This window comes from Mustelus asterias, chromosome 16, assembly GCF_964213995.1.
Source record: "Mustelus asterias chromosome 16, sMusAst1.hap1.1, whole genome shotgun sequence".
NCBI classification, from domain to species: domain Eukaryota; kingdom Metazoa; phylum Chordata; class Chondrichthyes; order Carcharhiniformes; family Triakidae; genus Mustelus; species Mustelus asterias.
The window spans coordinates 42,049,410-42,073,742 of record NC_135816.1 but is presented as its reverse complement, the minus strand read 5'-3'; the positions used below and the strand labels follow the sequence as shown (position 1 = coordinate 42,073,742).

Sequence of the window (24,333 nt, the reverse complement as noted above, 5' to 3'; positions counted from 1 at the left end):
TTGAATGAATGGATAGTACTCTAATTTTCTGGCTCATATTCTCTTTGACAGTGTCTACACCGCACTTTGGTTTTGGTTGTAGAGTGCTGTCAGATTGATCCTTTGTGGTTAAGCTGCTGTATATGGAAAAATTGTGCAATATGCACATGATGATCTTGCAGACACTGTCAAGGTTTGTTACAATCTCAGTAAAGGCAAGTAACGTTTAAAACGAAATTCAAACTCCTAGCTATTAACAAAAAGAATTACACCGTAAGATTTCACATTCAACAAAATATTTTAATGTACAAGAGTTAAACAAAGCAAGTACTACTAACCGAACACTCTTATTTCATAAACACATTCCTTAAGCCCAAAAATCTCACAGAACACTCCCTGTTTACTTTTATCTTCACCCAAAAGAACCTTAATACTTTATAGGATCTTAAAGGTTTCTTCATTTCTCCTGGGACCAAACTAATGTGTGCCACAGCTGTCAGGAATTCACTTTGACTCTCCTCAGTGTTTCCATTATTTTCCAAGTTAAGAACCTTCCTGGCTTTCTTCCAGCACCATTTGACGAGATGAACTCTTCAATTCCATTAATGCTCCACAATTGTGAACGAGCCCGCTCAAGCTACAGCCTCACTGCATCCTTTCAGAGCAGTGTTATTTCACAAAACTCCCTTTGTTTCTGATAATCCTTTGTTCTTGTTTTCAGCTGCTTTACAGCTTCTGGCAGATTCTCCCTCTGTCTGTCTCAAAGCTGCTCCAGGGCTGACTGCCTGTTTCTGTGAGAAAGCACACTCTTGATAAAACCCAAAACTAAAAAAAAAGTCATCTCTGCAATCTATCCCATGGCAACATGGAAGGCCTGGGATGTCCCAGATAAAGATTTGAACTAATTATTCCCAAACCTTCACTTCATTCTTGGAAATCATGGGGGCAACTCTCCCATCCCAAGCAGGCTGAGAGACATCAGCAGTGGCCGTTTTGCGGGCTCCCCGCTGGATGTCCGGGCCTCCGTGCGTATCCCAGCCTAAGTTTTTCAGCGTCAACCAATTTGTGCTGAAAATCAGCGTGGCTGCGATTTGCATGCATTACCATAGATTTACATATGATTAACTGGTTCACGACTGAATTCACCACCCCCACCCTCAACTAGTGTCTCCCCCCTCTCCGGTGTGATGTCACGCTGGCAGAGTTTGCAACTGCTCTGTAGAAGTCGGGACCCGGCGTGGCAGCATTAAACAGGAGTAAGGAGTTAAGTTTTATGGAGCTGCTGCTTCTGGACTTCAGGGAGTTTGGAGGCAGGTCCAGGAAAATTTCTGCTTGGTGTGGGGAAGTTCTTTGAGAGCTGGGAGTACTGCCCCCAGGCCCAGGGATGTTCCATGTAGTGTCTGAGGGTGGAGTGGGCTCCTTTACTGAGTGCTGGTCAGGCTGCTGCTGCAGCCACTGGGCTGTTCCATTGTTCTGGCTGTGGGGTGTGGTGAGGGATTGCAGTGAGTACCGGGGTTTTAGGGAGGAGGGGGAGTGGTGCTGAGATAGTTACAAGCAATGAAACGTATCTATCAATCTCTCTCTCTCTCTCTAACCCCCACTATGCGGAATGGATTTTGGACTCATTGATTTACAGCTGGCCATCATGGTGGTGGCTGAAGAGGAGGAGGCGGCTCAGGAGGTGGAGGGAGTAGCTCAACCACTCCAGGAGCAGCCAGTGGCAGGCCCTGGGGATGGAGGACAGGGGACTGCTGGTGACGCACATGAAGTGGGAGAACAGTCTCCCGAAAGGGTGGCCAGGAGAAGGAGGATGCAGAGGCCAAGGCAGTACAGGACCATGAGGTCCTTTGAGGGCCTATCGGAAGCCATATGCTGTCGCCAACTCCGCCTGTCTAAGGATACGGTGGGGCACTTGTATGAGGTTCCAGCTTACCTGACACCACAGGGGAGAGGAAGCCACCCACTGCCAGTAGAAGTTAAGGTGACAGCAGCACTCAATTCCTACACCACAGGGTCATTTCAGGCACCCAGTGGGGTCATCTGTGGAATCTCGCAGGCCTCTGTCCACAGGTGTGTGCACCAGGTCACAGATGCCTTGAACGCCCAGGCAGGCCCATACATCCATTTTGATGTTGGACAGGTTCAGCTGGAGGCTGCAGGCTTCGCCACCATTGCAGGGATGCCCCAAGTCCAGGTCAGTGAGGGATTGGGAGGCCGAGAGGCCAGCGACATCCGGGGTCACTGGGGGATGGGGAGGCCAGCGATATCCGGGGTCAGTGAGGGATTGGGAGGCTGGGAGGCCAGCAATGTCCGGGGTCAGTGAGGGATGGGGAGGCCAGCGATGTCCGGGGGCAGTGGGGGATGGGGAAGCCAGCGATGACTGGGGTCAGTGGGGGATGGGGAGGCTGGGAGGCTATTGATTTTCTTATGGGGGGCAATTGGGGTGAGAGAACAGCAATGTCAGTTGGGGTCAGGGGGAGGGGAGTGAGAGGCCAACAATGAGGCAAGCAATGTCTGTGCGGGGGGTGGGGGGGGAGGGGGGTGAGAGGCCAGCAATGTCTATGCTGGGAGTACTTGTTCAGCGATTTCCCCCAGTGGTGTGTGCATGTGCGGGGACCTGCTCAGCATGCTGATTTCAGCCTCTTCAGTGGGATTTTTAGCATGATTCATGCTACTGCCCTCTGCAGTGCACAGACCAGGGGGATTCATTCTGAAAACCTCACAGAAAAAGCCAGCGTGATCTGCTCTAGTTTTCACGTGAATTTGACACTTAGGGCCCTATTTCACCATTTTGATTCTAAGTGCTGGGCGGACTTGAAACTGGGACTGTTTCAGATCCGACTTTTAGACCCGTAATGAGGCGCCCCCATACGTACTGCCTGAAAAAATAACAGCGAGTCCGAATCGTGCTGCACAAGCCTGTGGGCGGGGCTTAACGTGCCCGAAACCCTGCAGCTCCAATCGGTGCCTCCAACTGCGCATGTGCAGAAAAAAATGATAGAATGTTGCTCCCCTGCCACATCCCTACCGGGCCAAATAACGCCACCTCCTGGCCCCCACAGACATTGCCCCACCCCCACAACATTAATGACCCCCTTATCCCCCCACTCAGACCAACCACGGGCCCCTCCCCCCTTCCCCCCCCCCCACTGATCTCAAGCAGAGTGGCAGCAGACCCATCTTCACCGCTCCCCCCCTCCCCCCCCCCCTCCCCCCCACCGATCTCAAGCAGAGAGCCGTCGGACCCACTTTCCCCCCACCACCACCCCACCGATCTCAAGCAGAGAGCTGTCGGATGTCCGGCACTTACCTCCTCACTAACTGGAACGCCCGAATCAGACTTATATGGAGCATGTCTGTTTTGCACCGATTCTGGATGGGCGAGTGCAGTGAGGGAGAAGTGCCGGTAAAGTTGGGTGTGCAGTCGATTAAGTCAATTTAAATGCATGCCGTTTCGGTCGCAGTCCCGATCACGGCCATTTTTGGGACTTGGTAAAGGTTGAACCGGCGTGGAGGCGGGTACGGATCACGCTACTCGCCTCATGCCCGACTTTACCAAGTTTCCGCGTCCAAAAACGTGCACAACGCGATGGTAAAACTGGGCCCTTAGAAGTTTTTTGGGAGAATCGGCCCCATATGTATAATTTAAATCTCTAAATGAAACAACTGTAGACATCCTATTTCCATCAAAAATCTCAGAGAGGTAGCCTTTGTTTAATTTCCAACAGTTCCTATTATGACCTGATAAAATAAGCCTAAACTTAGGCCACCCTTTGATTTGCATCTCTTTAGGTCAGTTTACCAGCTGCTCAAACCAGTTGTTTTAAAAAAGTCAATTCCCAAACCCAAAGTTACACCCCTAAAACATAAAAATCATAAAGAATTAGATATTCACAACAGGCTGCAATATAAAACCTTCTCAATATGTCATGTCACCATTGATCAATGCCAAATGGGGACCTCCAGATATATTTGATGGGCTAATGGCAAGTTCAAACAATCCAATTCTCGTGCCAGGTAATCCCCTGTATGCCTTGCACCATTTACATCATTAAAGTGATTTTAAAAGAAAGCAAACTGCATCATTAATTTTAAATTTGACATATGGAAAATAACTTTGTCCCTTTAAGGATGCCTTTTCATGAAAACACGCAACTGAGTGCCCTTTTCGAGTCTTTACATCGTTTGTCGACGTATGCCACGCACTTCAGAACGGAATCTGAATGACATCCACCGGACGGTAACCACAGCCGTAAGGTGTACGGCAGAATCAGGGGTTGATCTCGCGTACGATATGGCCTCTACCACAGAGTTTACAGACAAGCAGAATGTCACACCACTGAAAAATGGAGCTAGGTAAGGTTAGTTTTTGCTTGATTGTCCGGAGATGTTTACCCATAAAATCATCACGTGAATACTCGGTGATGTTTTAATAGCAAAGTTACAACAGTACAATTGGCAACAACAGATCCAACAATATTAACAGTTACACATGAGACGCCACTCGTGCAACCCGGGAATAGTACCGTTCGCCACCTAACCAAGCCCAACCCTTCGGGGCATAGTAGACTTTGGTCTCAGAAGTAAAGTCTTTAAGTTCCCGTGAACTTTTTCCTTGTCATCTTCCACCGGTATTGTGATCTCCACGAATGTGAGGGGACACCTACATCCATTCATTTCTTCACACCGGGCCTTGGTCTTGTAATCATCGACTTTCCTCATTGACCGATCTTGGGGGTTGGAGGTCTCCTGTCCTGCAGCCTTATAGACAGGATGCACATCCTTTTGGTGGTCGAATGCACATCACCAACTATCCCTGGAACAAGTGGATACCCCACCTGTCACATGCTTAATTTTCTTTAATGAAAACGGGTTTGAGGGCCCAGGAGTGTGTTTGCCAGTTCTCGGCCAGTCATATTTCCACTACATAACAACATCTGCCAGCGTTGTGGCCTGCATGACACTCTGCGGGACCACCAGTCAGGTACAACTCACTGTGGTTTAGGATGCCAAGATTGCCACAGCTAAGCAACTTCTGCCATGTCACAAAGACATCACACTAGTTCAACAATACAACCATAGTTGCTGGCAGTCTCCTGGTGGCAGCTTTCCTAGGGGGCATAATTGCACCTGCTATATGCTTCTCGGCCAGTCATTTAAACATCATATCTCAATGCCCACAGTGATATTGTTGCTGGACTAGTAATCCAGAGCCCAGGGTCATGCTCTGAGGATCCAGGTTCAAATCCCATCATGGCAAATGGTGAAATTTGAATTTGATAAAAATCTGGGATTAAAAGTCCAATGATGACCATGAAACCATTGTCAACTGTTGAAAAAACCCATTTGGTTCACTAATGTCCTACAGGAAAGGAAATCTGCTGTCCTTACTTGGCCTGGCCTATATGTGAGTCCAGGTCCACAGCAAGGTGGTTGACTTTTAAATGCCCTCAGGAATGGGAAATAAATGCTGGTCCAGCCTGCAATGCCCACCATCCCATGAACAGATTTTTTTAAATTGCCAAGATGAATGTTCTTGTCAGATGGAAATTTTAGTCTTGTGTTTCAATTCTCACTGCACGTGATCATTATCTATAAAAGGAACAATGAAGATACAGGTGTAACAGGCCCGAATTTCCATGGTTGTTTTCCATGTGTTTTCTATATGAAATTAGGACATCAGCTAGTTTTGAGAAAAAAATGGGGTAGAAGTCATTCCATCCATTTTCCAGCTCATTATTTCTATCTTTACATTTCCCAATGCAATTCGGTCAGTTCTGTGATCCACTACCTGAATAACGATGAGTGAGATCATTATAGGAGATGGTAATGAGACTAGAGGTACTGTTACCCCAAATTTCCTAATGATTTGCTTGCAATGCACCGCAGGTAAATTAGAATAAGAGCTATAAGGCACTGCTATTGAAAGGCTTGGCTGAGATAAGCAGAAGTGAAAAGCTTTTAAATATGAAGTGCAAAAATATTTTGAAATGACTTCTTGGAGTAATGTTTTTGGCCTACTGTCTACAAAGCTTTGGATTTGTTTCTGACTACTTCACCCCCAACATTGCACCAAATTAATCTAAAAGGGTGTATGCATAGATCATACATGTTAGCAGTGTACTTGTAGAGTCTCTTCAAGGGGAAATTCTTCTATCTAATACCAACCTTTTATCAAGTTATTGTTCTTCTTGTATACAAGTGGTTATGGAATTTGCTCTACCTTGAAAACTAATGAACATTGTTTTTTCAAGGCATAGCTGAGAAATGAATCTCGGTCTCCAGTTTCTACAAGCAAAATAAGTGATTTGGCATTGTGACATGGTGGATTGAAGAAATAGAAAGGAAAAGATGTCTGAATTTAATTGTTTCTCAGTTCAGAAAAGAGGGAGGTCTTTCATTGGGAAATAGGAAAGCTGTCACAGGGGCTGACAGACAAGAATGGGAAAAGGGGTAAGTAAAGTTTCTGATTTGTAATTTAAAGAGCATATTATTTGTGATTCCTTTTGTACAATGACAATTGTTCATCTGAATTTTATTATCGTTAACCCATACTAATTGAGCTTGATGATGGAGAGGCTACTGCCAACAAAGTCCCCTCCACACAATCTGTTCTCTTAGGTAAGAGAAATTTGTTTTCACTTTCTAATTTATCATTATCATTTGACCATAAATTAAAAAATAAAAATAAATGGATCTCGCATAAAGTAATAATTGTTTTCTAATTACACTATACATTGAATATTAAAAAGCTGTACAGTGCAATTAGAGTAAAAATATTTTATATTGATTAGAAATTATGAAGTGTAATTATTTTTGACAATAGGCATTATGAGAATGAATTATGAAAAGCAGTGTTGAGGTAAGATTTGATTGTGAATGTTATTCAAAAGCCTGGAACACGAACGCTAAGATTCATGTAATATTTCACCCACAGAGGAGGTTATGATGGTACGTAACTGTAATATTAATTGAAGTGGTCACTCCGAATCTTTGTATTACATTAATAAAAAATTATATTCAATGGTCGAGTGAGTCAATGTACTGTTTCAGCCTGAGCTACGGGGAGAATTTAAACCAGAGAGCAGGGCGCAGCTAAAATGGAGCAGGGAAACTTGTCGACAAGGCCACGTCCTTGTTTAAATATGTAAATCAGGTCTCGATCTGGTGGTTTTATAATTGGCTTCTGCGTTCCTGAGCAAAGGAAGGTAAAGAAAATAACCTAGGGATCCTTGTTCCCTGCAGGAAGGCACTTGTGTAGATATCAGGTGACGTTGCTATCTGTCTCCCGAGGCAAGTAGCCTGCTGACATTTATTGCCCAGACTTACATCAGAATTAATATTTGGGTTAATTGGGTGGAGGGTTGCCAGCACTTGTGAAACTATAATCAGCAGCTTCAGGAGAGATGAGCAGGGAAAATAGGGGAAAAGTGACATGAACAAAAAACGCTTTAAGAAAAGGTTATCTTGCGACAGACAAAATGCCTACTACAGTGTGAATTGGCTGCTGCGGCTAATGTAAACTTCTTTCCCTTTATACAAGTGCAGCCAACAGCAAAAATAAACAGCTGCACTCATAAATATAAGTGGCCCAATTTACCTTATTCTAATGGCAGTAGTGAACCGCGTGTTCATGGAATTTGTGAGCTGTTACCAGATTTATCTGCTCAGCTTTGGGCCTTGTGTGTGCATACAGTTGATATCACAATGCCAATGGTGTCACATCAGTAGCATCAAAGCTTCTTGATTAAAATACTTAGATTGAAACAGGCAGCCATGATGCTGTAATTATGTTGCATGCAGGTGTAGGGCAGGTGTTTTTGTATTCCAAATTGATGCCTTGTGGAGAGTGATGATGCCAGGTTTGAAAATAAACAGGGGGAAATGGTGCTGGTGCTTTGGTATAGATTTATAGCTCCACATTCCCAAAACCTGGCAGAAAGGAAGAACTGTCGGTAGTGTTGTGTCGGCAGGACTTTCTGAGTAAGTAGTTTCAAGAAGTGATTTTATTCAGACTCCCTAAAGGCATCGATAACACCCTTTAATCACAGCCAAGTTTCTTTGCACAGTTGTTCGTAATATACGGCAAACATTTTGCCATGTCCCATCCTGTTCATGTCTTTGAGTGTTTTGTTTTAACATTGGATATTTCAAAAGAGGTCCAGTGCCAGAGAAGACTGCATCTGTCCCTCGGGAATGGTGACTACCTGTGCCAGATGATGCAAGAGTTGGCACCACATGGATTGGGAAGTCACCCATTACCTGTGACCTTGAAAGTCACTGCTGCTCTGAATGTCAATGCCAGCAACTCATTTCAGGGTTGCATGAGTGAATTGTGCAGCATCTCCCAGTCTGCCATGCACAAGCGCATAAGGGAGGTCACAGTTGCGCTAATTGCAAAGACCCCCATGTACATTAATTTGAATCTGGACCAGGCAGCCAGGACGCTGGGCTTTGCTCACATAGCAGGCAAGCCCCAGGCGCAGGGTGTCATTGACTGCACCCATGTGGCTCTGCGCTCCCCATGGCGGCGTGGGATGCTATTTGTGAACCGCAAAAGATACCATTCCCTCAATGTCCAGATCATCTGAGACCATGCAATGGTGGTCCCAGGGAATGTCTATGGCAGTTACATCTTGCGTTGCTCACAGATCTCAGCTATTTTTGAAGGAGAGCAGTGTCTGGAGGGATGGCTCCTCAGAGACAAGGGGTAACCACTCAGGAAGCTGATGATGCTAGTGTGAAGGCCACAAACACCTACTGAGACTCGCTACAACAAGGTTCATGCGTCAACGCGTGCGCTGTCTGAGCAAGAAATAGGCCAGCTCAAGATGCAGTTCCGGTGCCTGGACCGGTCAGGGGAAGTGTTCCAATACAGCCCTAGAGGATATCCCGCTTCATTGGGGTCGGCTGCGCTCCACACAACCTGGCACTGCAGTGGGGTGAGGAGCTGGACCAGGAGGAGATGGAGGAGTGCCACATTCCCTCAGATGACGAGGATGTCAGGAGGATAGCGAGGGGCAACAGGCGGAGGAAGGACCTTGGGCAATGACCAGGGCTCCCATGGGTTGCAGAGCTAGAGACGCCCTCATAGCTTCTCGGTTTGGGGATGACCACGACTAGTGAGTCTCTTCTCATTGCTGTGCCTGCGGGAGGTCTTTGTTATGGTCGCACCATTCATGGGCAGGGCCCTAAAGCAATTGGCTGGATGTTGCAGGAGAATGATGATGACTTGCAGTGAGGACAGAGCGATGATCCTCTTGTCCTCTGTGATTGTCTGGGTCCTGTCTGAGAGCTGAGCATGAACTACCACTGAACAGAGTGATCTAGGGGCTCAGAGCGGTTGAATGACACATTTCAACTGCTACTGCCTTCCCCAGGGTCAGGGGCCCTGGTATTTCTCTTCACCTACTGATGAGGTGGACAGACTCTCTCATTTTCAGTTATTGGCATGGTCATAACTAGAGAATGCTGGCAGATATGTGAGACCTGAGAATGGCTGGGGGGGGCGGGGGGGGGAGGGGGGGTGAACCCTCCATGGATGGGGGTTTGTGGGGTGGAGCTCTGGGCCCACAGCAGGAGCAGTGCGGGCTTATTGTGTCATCAGTGTGGGAAGTGGGTAAACATTGGGCTGCCACTCTTGCACTGAGCAGGAATGAAGTGCCAAGTTTGTGTGGGGGTTTGAGGAGCATAGCACCATGACATGACATTGTGGAGGATCCATCTTAATGAACAAAGTGATTTTTAATACAAGTGCGTTATTACAGTGGTACCTTATCTCTACGTGTGACCATTTGGTGCCTTACCCCTACTCTTCCTCACCCTCCCGCCACATCTACGTGTATCCCCAAAATGCACAGCTGAAGTTGAGGTGGCCGGCTGACTTCCAAGCTCAGTTGCTGAGATTACGTTGGTGGGCACCCTTGCGGGAGGCTAGACCTTGAGGGTCCGGGCCTATTTTCAGGCTGTACAGGTGTTGTAGTGCTTGGTGTCTGGGGATGGAGATGTGTTGCCCACAGGAAAGGAGTTGTCAGATGGGCTGGACACCCCCAGAGTCTCCTGGGTGGACAGCCTTGAGCTGTACTCCTGCTGATCCTCTACCCTTCTGGTGCCTGGAGGCAACTGGAGTGAAGCCCCGCCGTCCTCTGGCGCTGACACTCGTGAGTTCCCACTCGTGTCTGCACTGTGCAGTAGAAGCCCTGCACCATGCAGCTCATGCCCTCAGCCATGGAGGTCATGAGCTGAACCATGGCATGGACAGTCCACTCCATTTCCATGTCCATCTCCATGGACATTTCCACTCCATCTGATGAAGGAGTAGTGCTCCGAAAGCTTATGGTATTTGCTACCAAATAAACCTGTTGGACTTTAACCTGGTGTTGTGAGACTTCTTACTGTGTTCACCCCAGTCCACCGCCGGCATCTCCACATCATGGACAGTCCCCGCCATAGAATACATGTCCTGTGTCAAGTTCTCCACTGTGGACACCACCCTCGCAGTGTTGGCCTTGTTGCACTGATGTGAAGGCACTATCTCCTCAGACAGACGGCGATGGGACTCCTCTAGTTAGCCTTGCAGTCAAAGGAGGGATGCTGTCATCCCTTAATGATGCTCACGACATTTGCCTTTGTAGCTCCAGCAGCTCTGGGCTGACTAAACTGAAGATCACATCTTCAATCCGGGGCCCAGTGGAGTCCTGGACTCTGGCATCCCTATTAGTGCCAGATCCCTGGGACGTTCTTTCCTCCTCCGCCTGGTGTGGACCTTCAGCTGTGAGATGCTCACCTTCGAATGACCCAAAAGCCTGCCTACTGATTAATCTCACTGAGGTGTGAGTACCTGTGAGGGTGTGGTGACAGCTGTGATGCCTCCTTAATGCATGTCTCCCTCAGACCTGCTCAGGTTTGTGGTCTCCAGAGGGTGTGAGGATGGTCCAGGCTGGTCAACTGATTAACCTGCATTGGAAACAAGATGGCATTAGTACATCACAGGGGCAGACGGATGGGAGAAAGTTAACCCACGTGAGGCTTCCATCATGGCTGCATGTGCTGAGGGTTCTCACTTCTGTTTCTTGCCCCCACTTCACCCTCTGCACAGGTATACTTCTGCTCCTCACCAGTCAGCTCAAGGGCTCTCTCCTCGAATGGGTCTTCAGCTCAGGTATGACTCCGGCAGGCTGTGACGTTTGTGCTTGGTTTGTCTTGCAATGAGACAAATGGGGAGAGTGTAGGCGGGATTCCTGCCGGCTCAGATGTTGATAAAGTCTGGCATACATAGGAAGTGAGTGGGAGAGAGGATGTGAGGAGCATGTGGGACCCTGTGAGTTGGCTGGGAGTGAGATCACCATGGAGGTGTTAAGAGGTGCAACGGGAAACATGAGGGAGCAGATGTACCCTGTCTGCGAGAAGAAGGTAATTTATCTTAATTCAGCACTGTAGCCCCATTCTTTTATGGAGCCAGCTGGCTCCACGGCCACGGCCTCCTCGGCAGGAGGTGACCTTGCTTGATGGACGTCTGGTTGATTGTGAGTTGAGGATGTCATACTGCTGCTCAACACCATCCAGAATATTGTTGTCTTCCTGGTAGCCATCACCATGACTGGCCTTGGAACAAGTGCTGGGGAGACGTTTAAATGGAGCACCCCACTGATTGCAGAGATTAAGTTTTCCCTGGGTGAGCGAATCAGAGACAAGTTGCCACAAGCAATGGTGCGAAACACATGGAAAAAAAACTCTTTCATTAAAGAGGTTGAATATATGGTGGGTTTTCCTACCAAATAAACCTGTTGGACTTTAACCTGGTGTTGTTAAACTTCTTACTGGGTTTTCCCACCATTGGTACCAGCAGGATTCTCCCTGGTTTTCTTGCCGGGTCCAACACTTTGGAAAAACATTGCAAAATCACACCCCTAATCTCTTTAAGACTAATAGCTCACATGATGAATGCAGATGAGGGAAATCATTTGGTCTACTTAACACACCCTCTTCTCTCTATTATGGTGTCTGATTTTTGCCAAAATGTTTGTCTCTTCTCCCCTTTGGTAGTTGTGTGGGATTACAGGGATAGGGTGGGTGCAGGGTGGTGAGGGGGGTGCCTGGGTAAGATGCCCTTTTGGAGAGTCAGTGCCGACTCGAATGGCCTCCTTCTGCACTATTGGGATTTGATGGTTCTAAATCCACTTCATATTTTGATTGCACAATGGGATGAATTTTCTGATTAAAGTCTTGAATTTTTTTACTTCTGACCTTTATTCCTTTGTCCTACTGTCACAGTTTAATTTAAGTTTAGGGTGGGACGGTGGGCACAGTGGTTAGCACTGCTGCCTCACAGTGTCAGGGACCCGGGTTCAATTCCAGCCTCGGGTCACTGTCTGTGTGAAGTTTGCACGTTCTCCCCATGTCTGTGTGGGTTTCCTCTGGATGCTCCGGTTTCCTCCCACACTCCAAAGATGTGCAGGTTAGGTTGATTGGCCATATGAAATTGCCCTTTAGTGTCAGGGGGATTAGCAGGATAATTACGTGGGGTCACGGGGATAGGGCCTGGGGTGGGATTGTTGTCAGTGCAGGCTCAATGGGCTGAATGGCCTCCTTCTGCACAGTAGGGATTCTATGAAAAGTGAAGTTTGAATTTACCCTTTCTATATTGTTCACTAATTTATATGCCTCAAAAGGGTCACTTTTCAGTCTCCTGTTTTCAAGGTTTAAAAAAATCAAGCTTTTCTTGGATCAGCCTTGTGCCTTTCCCATGCTCCTCTCGGTATTCATCCAGCAGCTGTTCAATGTTGTGGCCATTATGATGCATAATTTGACCAACATACTTTTATCTTCAATTAACTGGAGGGTGTCCCACCCTAAGTTTTGTTTATTCTGTAATCATATGCACTATAGATCTTATGTTCAAAAATAGGGTGACTGTCACTAGATAACACTATCTCCTTATTTGTCAATTAAATGGGTGACTTGCACTCTGCAGCTATACCAAGTGACAACAGCACCAAATTTTTCTCGTGTTCACAACTTAAGCTGGAAATGAGATTTTTCTGGGATACAGCAGATATGTTCAGAATTTTATTCATGTTTGACCTGGCCATATGGGAACCAGTCTGTCCTTGGTAATCAGAATGATTTTCTTCTTTTTAATAAAATGATAATGAAAAGTATATGAACTTAATGTGAATCATGGACAAATGTTTCTGTCCTTTCTCCTTCTGGAGACATGGAACACTTTCTAGGTATGGTTTTACAGGCTCCCAGGTGACCAGCATTTATGCCATGGCTGTTGATAGACTATACAACAGGCATCACTTGCACTCTTCACCTGAAGCCGACACAAATCGAACAATGACGAAGAGAAAGAACCCTGCTCATTCTCATCTCCCTAACTCAGGCGAACCTGTATGCCTCTATTACTACTTCAGATGGTATTAGGTGGCTGGGCAAAAACCAGGAAAAAGAACCCAGGATCTTGTTCAACTAAATGGCTCAGTTCCTTGCTGGATAAACACAATGGGAAGCCTTTAATTAATTAAAAAAGGTTGAAAATGCCTTAAGGAGTAATGCAGCTGACAATAAATGATTGATGGGCACGTTATACCTTAGGCTAAGCATAGTGCTTTAGCTACGTCATGTGGAGTAACAGGTAAACTAAACAGCTCAGAATGATTAATGTGTAATACAAATACATAGATATTTGCCAAGTTATTGACACCAAGACCAAATGACTTCAGCTGTGCTTTCATGGGAGAGTTAATGCAAACAGTCTAGCTGCTGCTGCCACTTCCCTTGAGCTACATGAGTAGCCTTTGCTTCACCTACAACACCTAACATCTACTTGCGTTGCTATGACAACTAGGTTACTGGATGGCGTATTGAGGCAAGTTGCACTGTGGCAGACTCAAATGTTTATTTGCTCAGAAATATTGCTTTCGTGACTTGATTTGATGGAAAATATCTGCATTTATAAGTTTGTACAGCTTTAAAGAAGAATGTTTGCCATCAGCATTTTTTTGAAATATCCGCCATGGAGAAAAAATAAGGACTAACTTTAACATCACTTTTAAAATCCCCTTTTTCGAGATATATAAAATATTTTTTTGCTTTAACAATGAATGTTAATGACCTGATCAAAGAAATGATATGGAGGCATTTCTGTCTGACCTACCAGTTTGAGTATCGTTATTAGTAGAGAATACAATATTTGAACAGTTGTATTATTTCAGCTGTGTCACTCAGTTCAGCTCACTCACACTGTTGGGGGTCAGTGACTCAAAGTCAGTCAATGTTGTCATTAATATAAAGTGTTAAAACATAAATATTAAGAATTCATAGAATTTTTTTGACAATATTAATGTCAGCTCTGGATCAGTGCTTTTGAATCATAAGCTTGTGGATTCAAGTCCCACACCAGAAACTTGAGCAAAAAAAATCTTCGTTGTCACTCCAGTGCTGTGGGAGTACTGCGCCGTTGATGTTGCTGCCTTTTGGATGAGATCTGAGATCCTGTTTGCTCTTTCAGATGGACTTAAAAGATTCCATAGCACTCTGTTGAAGAGTGGGGCAGCTATCCCCAGTGGCATGGCCTACCTACACTTATCCCTCTGTTAACATAACCATTATCTGTTATTATCACACAGCTGCTTTTCAGAGCTTGATGTGCACAAAATGGCGGCTACATTTCCTCCACTACAAGACTGAATATGATTCCAAAAGAAACTGTCATCAGATCATCCAATTCGTTGGATGGAGATGGAGATGATGTGTTGTGGAATGATGATCCTGAAACCCGAAAACGCCACATCTGGCTAGAGTGGGATCCTTACGATTATTCCATAGCCAAAATGACTCCAAGTGAATTCAATGAACTCTTTGCACCGGATTCCAAAGATGATGAATTTGATGGTTTAAGACCAGTATGATTGTGGTTCAAACTATCCTGTTAGAATTAATTCACCAAGTAAAACATGGCAGATTGATTTAATTTAAATTACTGGTGTTTTTTTCTCCTCACATTTCAGAATGGCGACCACCAAGGGCGGCATGGTTAGCACTGCTACCTCACAGTGCCAAGGACCGGGGTTCGATTCCCGGCTTGGGTCACTGTCTGTGTGGAGTTTGCACATTCTCCCCGTGTCCGCATGGATTTCCTCCGGGTGCTCCGGTTTCCTCCCACAGTCCAAAGATGTGTGGGTTAGGTGGATTGGCCATGCTAAATTGCCCCTTAGTGTCCGGGGGACTAGTTAGGGTGGGATTGTGGTTGGTGCAGACTTGATGGGCTGAATGGCCTCCTTCTGTACTTATGATTCTACCTACACTAACACCAGTAGTTCACATTTGATACTTGGCTTACAAATACCCTGTTTTTGGAAGCTTCAAAGGTCAGCTTAAATGCCACAGTCTAGAGTGGTTAGTGAATAAACCTGATGCGGCTATTTCAAAAACATTGGTCTGAAAACCTAATCCCAATAACAACATTAAAACCATCTGAATACTTGGACCTAGCCTCTTTCGCTCCTGGGCCAACCCTGGATGTAGTTTCCCAACTCTCAGACTACCAGTCTAACTCCCGTTGGCCTCAGGATGCTTCTAACCTGCTCCATGTGTCTCTGGTGTTCCCACTGTAAGAAATATTGTCCCCTCCTGACTATTGCATTTAGAGATAAATGTAGTGTTACGCAAGGTAGTAAAAAAGACAATCATTCTCTCTCTCTTCCGGTACCATGTCCTGAGAGGGCATTGCCAGCAATGGACTTTGGCAAGGTTCTGCATTGGTTTGCCATTGCCGTCTGCAGATTCTGGCTGACCTGTTCCTACTGCCTGCTATTGACATATTGAAAGGATTTGCAGGCTGATAATCAACCTGGTTGGCCACACCACAAATAGACCTTCAGTGGCCAACAAGACTTGAATGCAATGAAGTAGGACTGCACAATGATTGAGGAGCAGGAATGGATCTGATTGGTCCTTGATTGGGCTTCACTGTTGCGCCTTTGTGTGTAATAACTTGGAACAGAATCAGAAAATTTATGATACAGAAAGAGGCCATTTGGCCCATCGTGTCTGTACCAGCTGAAATGAGCCACCCAACCACATCCTGTATTTGGTCCATAGCCCTGCAGGTTACAGCATTGCAGCAGGTGCCTGTCCAAACATCTCTTTAACTGAGTTCAGGGTTTCTGCCTCTACCACCCTTTTAAACAGTGATTTCCAGACCCTCTCAACACTCTGGATGAAAAAACCTTTCCTCATCTCCCCACTAATCTTTCCACCAATCACATTAAAGCTATGCCCCCAAGTCACTGACCTCTTCCCATCCACTTTATCCAGGCTTCCCACAATTTTGTACATTTGAATCAAATTCCCCCGTCACCCTGCTCTGTTCCAATCTTTTAGTCCTGGCAACAAGGGAGGCAGTTGGGTAGTGTGTTGTCACTGAGTTAGTAAGGGGATGGTGCAAACAAGCTGTGGGTTAATTTATTGAGACTAGGCACATGGAAATATTTATACAAAGATTACAGTGATCTGTTGGATTGTCATTCTTGGATTCAGGGACCAGGGTAATGCTCTGGAGACCCAGATTTGAATCCTAATTTGTGGCCAACTGATGATTGATATTGTTCCATACCTCGGTTCATAAAGAAAAGGGTTCCATTTGCCTTCTTAACCAATCGTCCTTCTACTTTCAGGGATTTGTGGACACTCACTCCAAGGTTCCTCACTTCCTCTACACCTCTGTGTTCTCCCATTAATTGTGTAACCTTTTGCTTTGTTTTCCTCCTCAAATGATTCAACCCACGCATTTCTCCAGGTTGCATTCCACTTGCCACTTCTCTGCTCACCTAACTGGTACATTACTGTGTTCCTGCAGTCTACAGCTATCCTCCTCACTATCAACCGTAAGGCCAATTTTTGCGTTGTCTGAAAACTTCTTGATCATATCCCCTACATCGAATCCAAATCATTAATACAAACCGCAAAACTAAGGAGATGTGATACTGAGGTCGGCAGAATCACACTGGAAACCGCCTTCCAGTCCCAAAAACACCCATCAACAATTAACTCTTTGTTTCCTGCCACTGAGGTGCCAACTGCAAGGACACTCTTCCCGACATCTGCATGCTAACCTTTTGTGATTCATGTACAAGGATACTGTCATGGAGGCCTTGGGGGATCGTCAATAGATCCCTTATGGGTCTCATAGAGTACGAGCTCCCCGATTAGGGGAGTGGTAGCTCGCCCAATAGGGAAGGAGAGGCAGGGGGTTTAAAACGAATTGGCTCCACTCAGGCCAGCAGTCAAAAGACCCAGGGCTGACCTGCACTCTGTAGCCACTGAACGGAGTTCAGAACACACTGTAAATAAAGGGTCATTGGTGATGGAAGACTGGCCTTGGTAAAATTATTACAGACACCCAAATGCCTTGTACTGCAGCATTCTGCAGTCTCCCTCCATTTAAATAATATTAATTTTACTGTTCCTACCAAAGTGGCTAACCTCATATTTTCCTGCCTTATACTGTATCTGCCGGGCGGCACAGTGCTTAGCACTGCTGCCTCACAGTGCGAGGGACCCAGGTTCAATTCCCGGCATCGGGTCACTGTCTGTGTGATGTTTGCACATTCACCCCGTGTCTGCGTGGGTTTCCTCCGGGTGCTCTGGTTTCCTCCCAGAGTCCAAAGATGTGCGGGTTAGGTGAATTGGCCATGCTGAATTGCCCTTTAGTGTCAGGGGGACTAGCTAGGATAAGTGCATGGGTTATGGGGATAGGGCCTGGGTGGATTGTGGTCGGTGCAGACCCGATGGGCCGAGTGGCCTGCTTCTGCACTGTAGGTTTCTATGATTCTATGATTTATTATCCAGTTAACTCTTAATTTTGTCCCAAAATTTAAATTTCTACGCTTTAATTATTTTATTTAGTATCAAACAGACAACATTGGACCTACATACCTCTTCCCACCATTCCAAAATGTAGTCCATGTAAATAATGCCGACGTGCTACTTACAAAGATCAAACGGGGACATATAGTGTGAAACCTCTGAATCAGAAGGATCCGAGTTCCAGTCACCACCACAGTCACAAAGGCTGGAGTGGATAATCTAAGATGACACATCAGTGGAATTCTGAGAGAATGACGCGTACACTAATATCTTTCAGCTGAGACTTTAAACTGAGGCCCACCCGTCCTCTCCTGTCGATGTAAATTTTGTCTGCATAATGCCCTTACTTTCAGTGCTTCAGCTGCTGTTTGGATCCAAAATGGTGTCGAAGTCACATACACACATTTGCGTTGGACTCCGTTTCGGCTGAGTCGGTAAAGTTGGGATCGGAGTGTGTGATGGAAGTATGCAGAGTAGACAGATGATGATGTCATGACTCTAGCAGTGATATTTTCAGTCTCAGTGTTCCAGTTAACACCTCTCAACCTTTCACATGCATCCAGCAGCAGCAGGGACATTTACCACTGTTATTTAATGGGATCGACAACCATTTCTAGGTTAATTACTGTTCGCTATGTTAGCAGATGTACATCTAGGTTTGCACTGTTATTTAAAGTTGTTCAAATCTAAAGGGAAGATCTTGTGGTGCAGTGGTTTCAACCCTACCATTGGGCCAGAAACATTGAGTTCAGCTCCCACTTGATGGCGATAGGTGCATTCATAACATGGCCAAACAGGTTCATTATCAGCCTGAAAATCCTTCCGGTACACCTGATGGCAGGCGGTAAGAGCGGGAGAGTTTCCTATTCAGCTATACTGCAGCACTTTGCCAAGCATATTCATGGACCACTCTAATGGAAGTCTACGGTCGCCAGTGTTCTCTTAATGCCTGGTACCTGGAGAAAGAAGTCTACAAGGAGTAGCCATGGTGAAGGCCTTAGCTTTCAATTCAAGGGTTCTGGTCAGGTCCCTTGCTGTCAGTCATGGGGTTTCTATCCCCTTTGGCCTGCAGCATGACAGGGAGATTGAGCAGAGGCTCATCTCAGTTCCACTAAGCAACTGTTCTTTGAAATTTCCCACCAGTTGCAGGCGGATCTTCAGTTACAAAGCATGTTGAGGATGGCATTATTAGTGGCTACAAATGTAACTGTGGAGATGAACTTCTTCCCATTTGGCTACTTTCAGGTTGCAGAAGGTAACATCTCCAAAGTCTCACAGTTGACTGTCCATTGTTGCATAAGGTCTCTGTATGAATCTCTGTATGAATGCTGCACCAGCAAAAGAATGTGTTCACAGTCAATTGTACCCTGCGTCATGAGGAAGCAGTCTATTCTCTGTGAGTCTGACAAATTCATGTGTAAATTCAGAGACATATTGTAACCTCAATGGATTCAACTCTTTCAATGTCCAGCTGGAGTGCAACCAAAGTCAATGCATCCTGCTTATCAATGCCCAGTATGCTGGTTGCAGTCATACCTAGATGCCTTTATTCTGTACCAGTCTGTTGTACTGTTAGCTTTTGAGCCACCACAAGAGACTAGAGTGTGGCTACTCGAGACAACGGCTATCCACTGACCATGTGCCTCAGAATTCCAGTGCGCAACAGGTGCAGCATATTTCTATGCAACAGAGAACCTTGTTGCCACACAGAAATGTCATTGATTAGACCATTGAAGTATTTAAGCACAGCTTCCACTATATGGACTACTCTAGAGAAGTCCTGCAGCACTCTCCAGATCATGTCTCACTATTTATTGTGGTCTGCTACATCCTACACAACTTTGCTAACCTGAGGTCACAACCCTTTCCACCAGGTTTACCATGATCAGCTGAGGAGGAGGAGGAAGAGAAGAAGGTAAAGAGGAGGGGAAGGAAGAAGAGTATAATATGCCCTGCTCAACACTGGCTAATTGTGAAAAGTGATCTTTTAATGGATATTAGGCTCCAAATTTACATATTTAAAGCTAGTCCTTCCACTGACTAAGGTCCTCGAGGCACGCAAGGTTTGTTTAGACATCTCATCCTATTGATATGGGCCCTGGAGGCTTACAATGTTCATTGTTCATACTGTCCACGTAAGCAGTTAATTTCTGCGATGTTAATTATAATCCCTTCTAATACATATGTTAGTTATAATCCTTTTTAATACATCTATTTTATTTTATGTCCCCTCGCACACCTATTCTAAGCATCCTGTGCCTAAATTAACCAAAACAATTTAGTGATGTGGACTAACTCCTGAACAAAATGGGCTCACCGCAATTAGAAAGCTTTGTGCCCTTGTATGCACAAGAAACAGCTACGACATGTACAATTTTTGTATCGCTGTGTTGAAAGACAGCATTTGTGCTACTGAGCTAGAAAGGGTTAAAGCACCATTATCACATTAGCCATACTGTACACCCACTGCTTCCTCTCTTGATCCCACTGCTGCCCACACTTTTTTTTCTGTCCAGCTCTGTTCTACAGAAATGCTGGTTATTAGTGCTAAAGAGTTAACTTTAAAGATTAATGTCACTGATTTCAAACTTGTCCTTTGTGCTGAAATAGGGGGGAAACGTATGCATTTCTTTACTGGCTTTAATGGCCAGAATAATTCCGTCCGCCTGTTATGGAGTCGTACTTAGAAAATAAAACCTGGCCTTTTGATGCATTTAAAATTCTATTTCACGTACTTTTCTCAAAGTGGTGCAGACAATGTGTATGTCCTTTTGGGCAACCATTTCAGTTCTCTCAGGATCAAATAACAACCTTGCCAGAAAAATCTAAAAACTGCAGTGTGACCAAACTCCCTGATGAGCAGTGTGAAATCGAGGCCCAGCTCACCCCATGACCTCTCCACTTAAACTATGGTTGCCATGGACACCGTACTCTATAAATAAAACTGTTATTCCCAGTATTTTTTTTTGTTACGGAGTATGGAATGTGAATCGCACCGTTCCTATTAATCAACTATGATGCGGAAAGCTGTAAAATATTTTTTTTTAGTCAAGCTTATCCTCCCGGTATTATTTTGATGAATCACAGACACATTCGGGATTTTTTTTTTAGTTTGGCGAGCTGGATTTCTAGGGATCAAAATAACTTTGTGCCGTGAGAGATAGAGAGGGTTTCTTCTCAGCAGCTCGCTGTGGTGAAAACATGCATGACAGTTCTTTTCAGTTAATCCAGCATTTAGAGGAAAATCATTAAGGCTTTGTGTGAAGCTGTCTGCCGGCAGCCTTCTGCCGTGAGTCAAGTTAATGATGTGGCAGGCATGCAGTGCTGGGCATGACCTGAAAGGCCGTCTCTGGAATTGTGTCACATGGTGTTGCTATTTTCCCCCCCCCCCCTCTTTTGGGATCAATGAATCTTTTTCACATTTTTTAATTCTTACAGTGCTTGACTGCTTTGCTTCAAAGAGGCTTAATGATCATCCTTGTCAGCCAAACTTTCAGACATCATCAAGACCACTTATACCACACACAACAGTTCCTTTCTCTTCCCGTTAGAAAGGGGCAGAAGATTAAATCTGAGTGGTACTGTCCTCAGTTGAAACCATTTAAATTGCCTTTCTGTTACTGACTGACCCTTTGTTTCCTTCATTATTAAATGTCATTCACGGACACAGAGGGCAAGCTTTAACACACCACCATTAACAACAGATCAGTGAAATTCTAACAAGCCTTCAGAATAGGTGTTTCCTTGTTTGCTGTAAAACTTAAATATTGTAGCCAAATATAATTTGAGTTGTCAGAAAAGTTAGTTTTGAAATGCCTTTGATGGCACTTAAAAATTAATGTTGGCTGCAAGTCTTTGTGCTTAATGTCTTTCCCATGTTACGCAATGTAACTTTGCTCATGACATGCCCCTGAGGAAAACTTTAGTCCGCCTCAATTACACTGAAAAATGGGGTGAAAGGCAAACGAATTTTGAAAAAAAAAGCACACATTAGCTGCCCGAGGCTCCTCTGATTCAGTTTGGAGCAGGCCTCAAGATGGGTGCCCAGAGCTCCTGTCTGAGTCTGATGACAGCCTTATTTGAATATTTCAATAAGGCATCTTCTCCTGTCATAGAACCTTGACAAAATTTTCATGGGCCAATGGATCGTGTGCAATTAGCGGATAGCCTAGAGTGGCCTAATCATGGGTCTTTAAATAAATTGCTGCAGACTGCTCCATACATGGGCCAAAAACCTGCAGCAACATGAGTGCTCATGCTGATCCAACAAAAATATTATGGAGCACTGATGGCCCCTGATGCAGCCCTTTCAGATCACCTGGCCAGGACCTGGCTATGCAGCTTGAAATAGGAGCCAATCAATTCCTCACCCTTCCTGTTAAATCTTTTCGTAGGTGTCTTCTCAATAACTATTCCACAGCCAGGCATCAGGGAATACAGATCTTCATTCTGTCTACTCGCTCCACACTCCAAACGTTGACTGTCCATTCAGGGCAGTTCCCAATCTGCTCACCCCACACCTCAGGTAATATGAGCCATTCCCTTAAAGGAGCTATGCCCCAACATACATAACATGAGCTGCCTCAGAGTGCCCACTCAGCGCTAGCTGCTCACTTCATGCTAATGAAGAACAACCAACAAGGTGGTTCAGGACTTTTGTGGGGGCAGTCTGACAGGCAGCTCAATCTCAACACTGGCCACTTGTCTGATTAATGAACCAGACAGAAAGGACTCCTTTACCTCAGGACTACAGAGACTTGAAGCGGACGATGCATCAAGATGATAAAAACAAAACATTGAAAGTGCAGAGGCAGGACATTTCGGACTCAAGCTGCTGAAACAGTATAAGGAGCTTTTAGATTTACTTCCAACTAAGGAGTGAATGCTCCTGAAAAGCTAATCTTCATTCTAGCCTCCATAAAGTATAATGTAATATGACATTTGTGTCCATATGTATCTATTAGAATGCCTAAGGTCAATGTTACAGATTAAAACAACAGTGTAATTCTGCATTTAAAATAAACCTCATAAGCAAATAATTATAATTGTTATAAACATGTTAATCTATAGAAATATAAAAGCATGTGGGGTTTGAACCAAGTGTTACATGGCATGTTCTATAGCAGTTAGATCAAAGGAAGTCCCACTGATGGGTTGTCAGTAAGAGATGGGTTCAAAATCAGTCTCTCTCTAGAATTCAACACCAGTCAATAAATCTTACGTTTTCAATGAACATACATTCCCAGGTATATTGGGAGGCTTGCTCAGTTCTCATTGGGGTTGCTACTCAAGCAGAACAGATAGGACTCTCTTTCACCTATGTAACTCTCTGGGTCACTGCACACTTTCGAATGACTCATCCACAGAGAATAACTAGGAGTTAAACTTTACAAGAATGTTCCACACTGCTCAGTAGAAGTTAGAGAATCCAATTTTCTTTTCAAAAAAATTAAATGGTCAAAATAAACAATATCCTAAATACCCTGTCTGATCTAGTGTGATTCATAAGAACACTTTATACTTGTAATTAATCCAAATCCATGTTAGATTTGTTTGATTGTCCAGTGTCCTGTCTCGCCACAGTGAGTACAGCACACAGTTTAATGCTACATGTTCAGTTACACTGCGTCCATCTATGTTTGCCATGACTTTTTGCTTGCGTTCACCGTGACTGCAAATGGCAAAGTGGGCGCAAGTATCACAAGTCTTGGAAAACAAAAGTCTTGCCGGCGAGATCTCATTTTATGATTCTCCCCTCCCACCCCACCGGGGCTTACCCACCAAATCATTCCCCCCATGTTAGGAATTCCCCCTCACCGACCTGATGTCATGTTGGCAAGCTTTACAACTCCTTTTAGAAATGAGAACCAGGCGAAGGAAACTGGCCAAGGGTGAACAGGTATGTATAGCCTCTGCGGGGAGGGCAAGATACCTGGGCAGTACCCTGACATTGTCCCCTGGCATTGCCCCTTGAATCAGTGCCAGAGTGCCCGGAGCAGTATCAGCAGCTTCCCTCTGGGAAGCTTCAATGAAGGGGTTCCCTCATCATGTGAGGGTGTGCCCCGTGTTCGTGTGGAGGGAACCCTGTGTATGTGGGGTTTCGCCCATGTCCATGGAGGGGTTCCTGTGTTGCCTATTGGAGATCAGGGCATCCTTTAAAAATTGCGCCCCGATCTCAAGATTCCTGGCTGCCGGCCTTTTCTGGCCCCGTCCCGCAGCATGATGGTGAGGGCCACACCTCCAGCTTCTCTCTGCAGAGAGTGCCGCACAACGTGGTGAGGAAAGCTGACTGTGCAGCCTGAGAGCTGCACACCAGTTTTCTCACCTCAGCGAGCACTCCTACAATGAATCTTACCTCTCTGCTTAGCTATGAGCATTCGGTCTCATCCATTTGCCTGCCCAGGACTAACACTTTAGCAGAAGGGAATCTGTATTGGCTAACCATCTAATCATATAACACTAAGTAATGAGTGCAGCTTG

General features: G+C 45.3%; 1 long non-coding RNA gene across 1 annotated transcript; it reads right to left on the bottom strand.

Moving 5' to 3' along the window:
• Positions 1 to 258: 258 nt before the first annotated feature.
• On the bottom strand, positions 259 to 22,358 carry LOC144505130 (uncharacterized). Its single transcript, XR_013499777.1, has 2 exons — positions 22,224 to 22,358; positions 259 to 770 (listed from the first exon to the last, which is right to left on the bottom strand). It is a non-coding gene; the product is annotated as an uncharacterized LOC144505130 (long non-coding RNA).
• Positions 22,359 to 24,333: the final 1,975 nt, after the last annotated feature.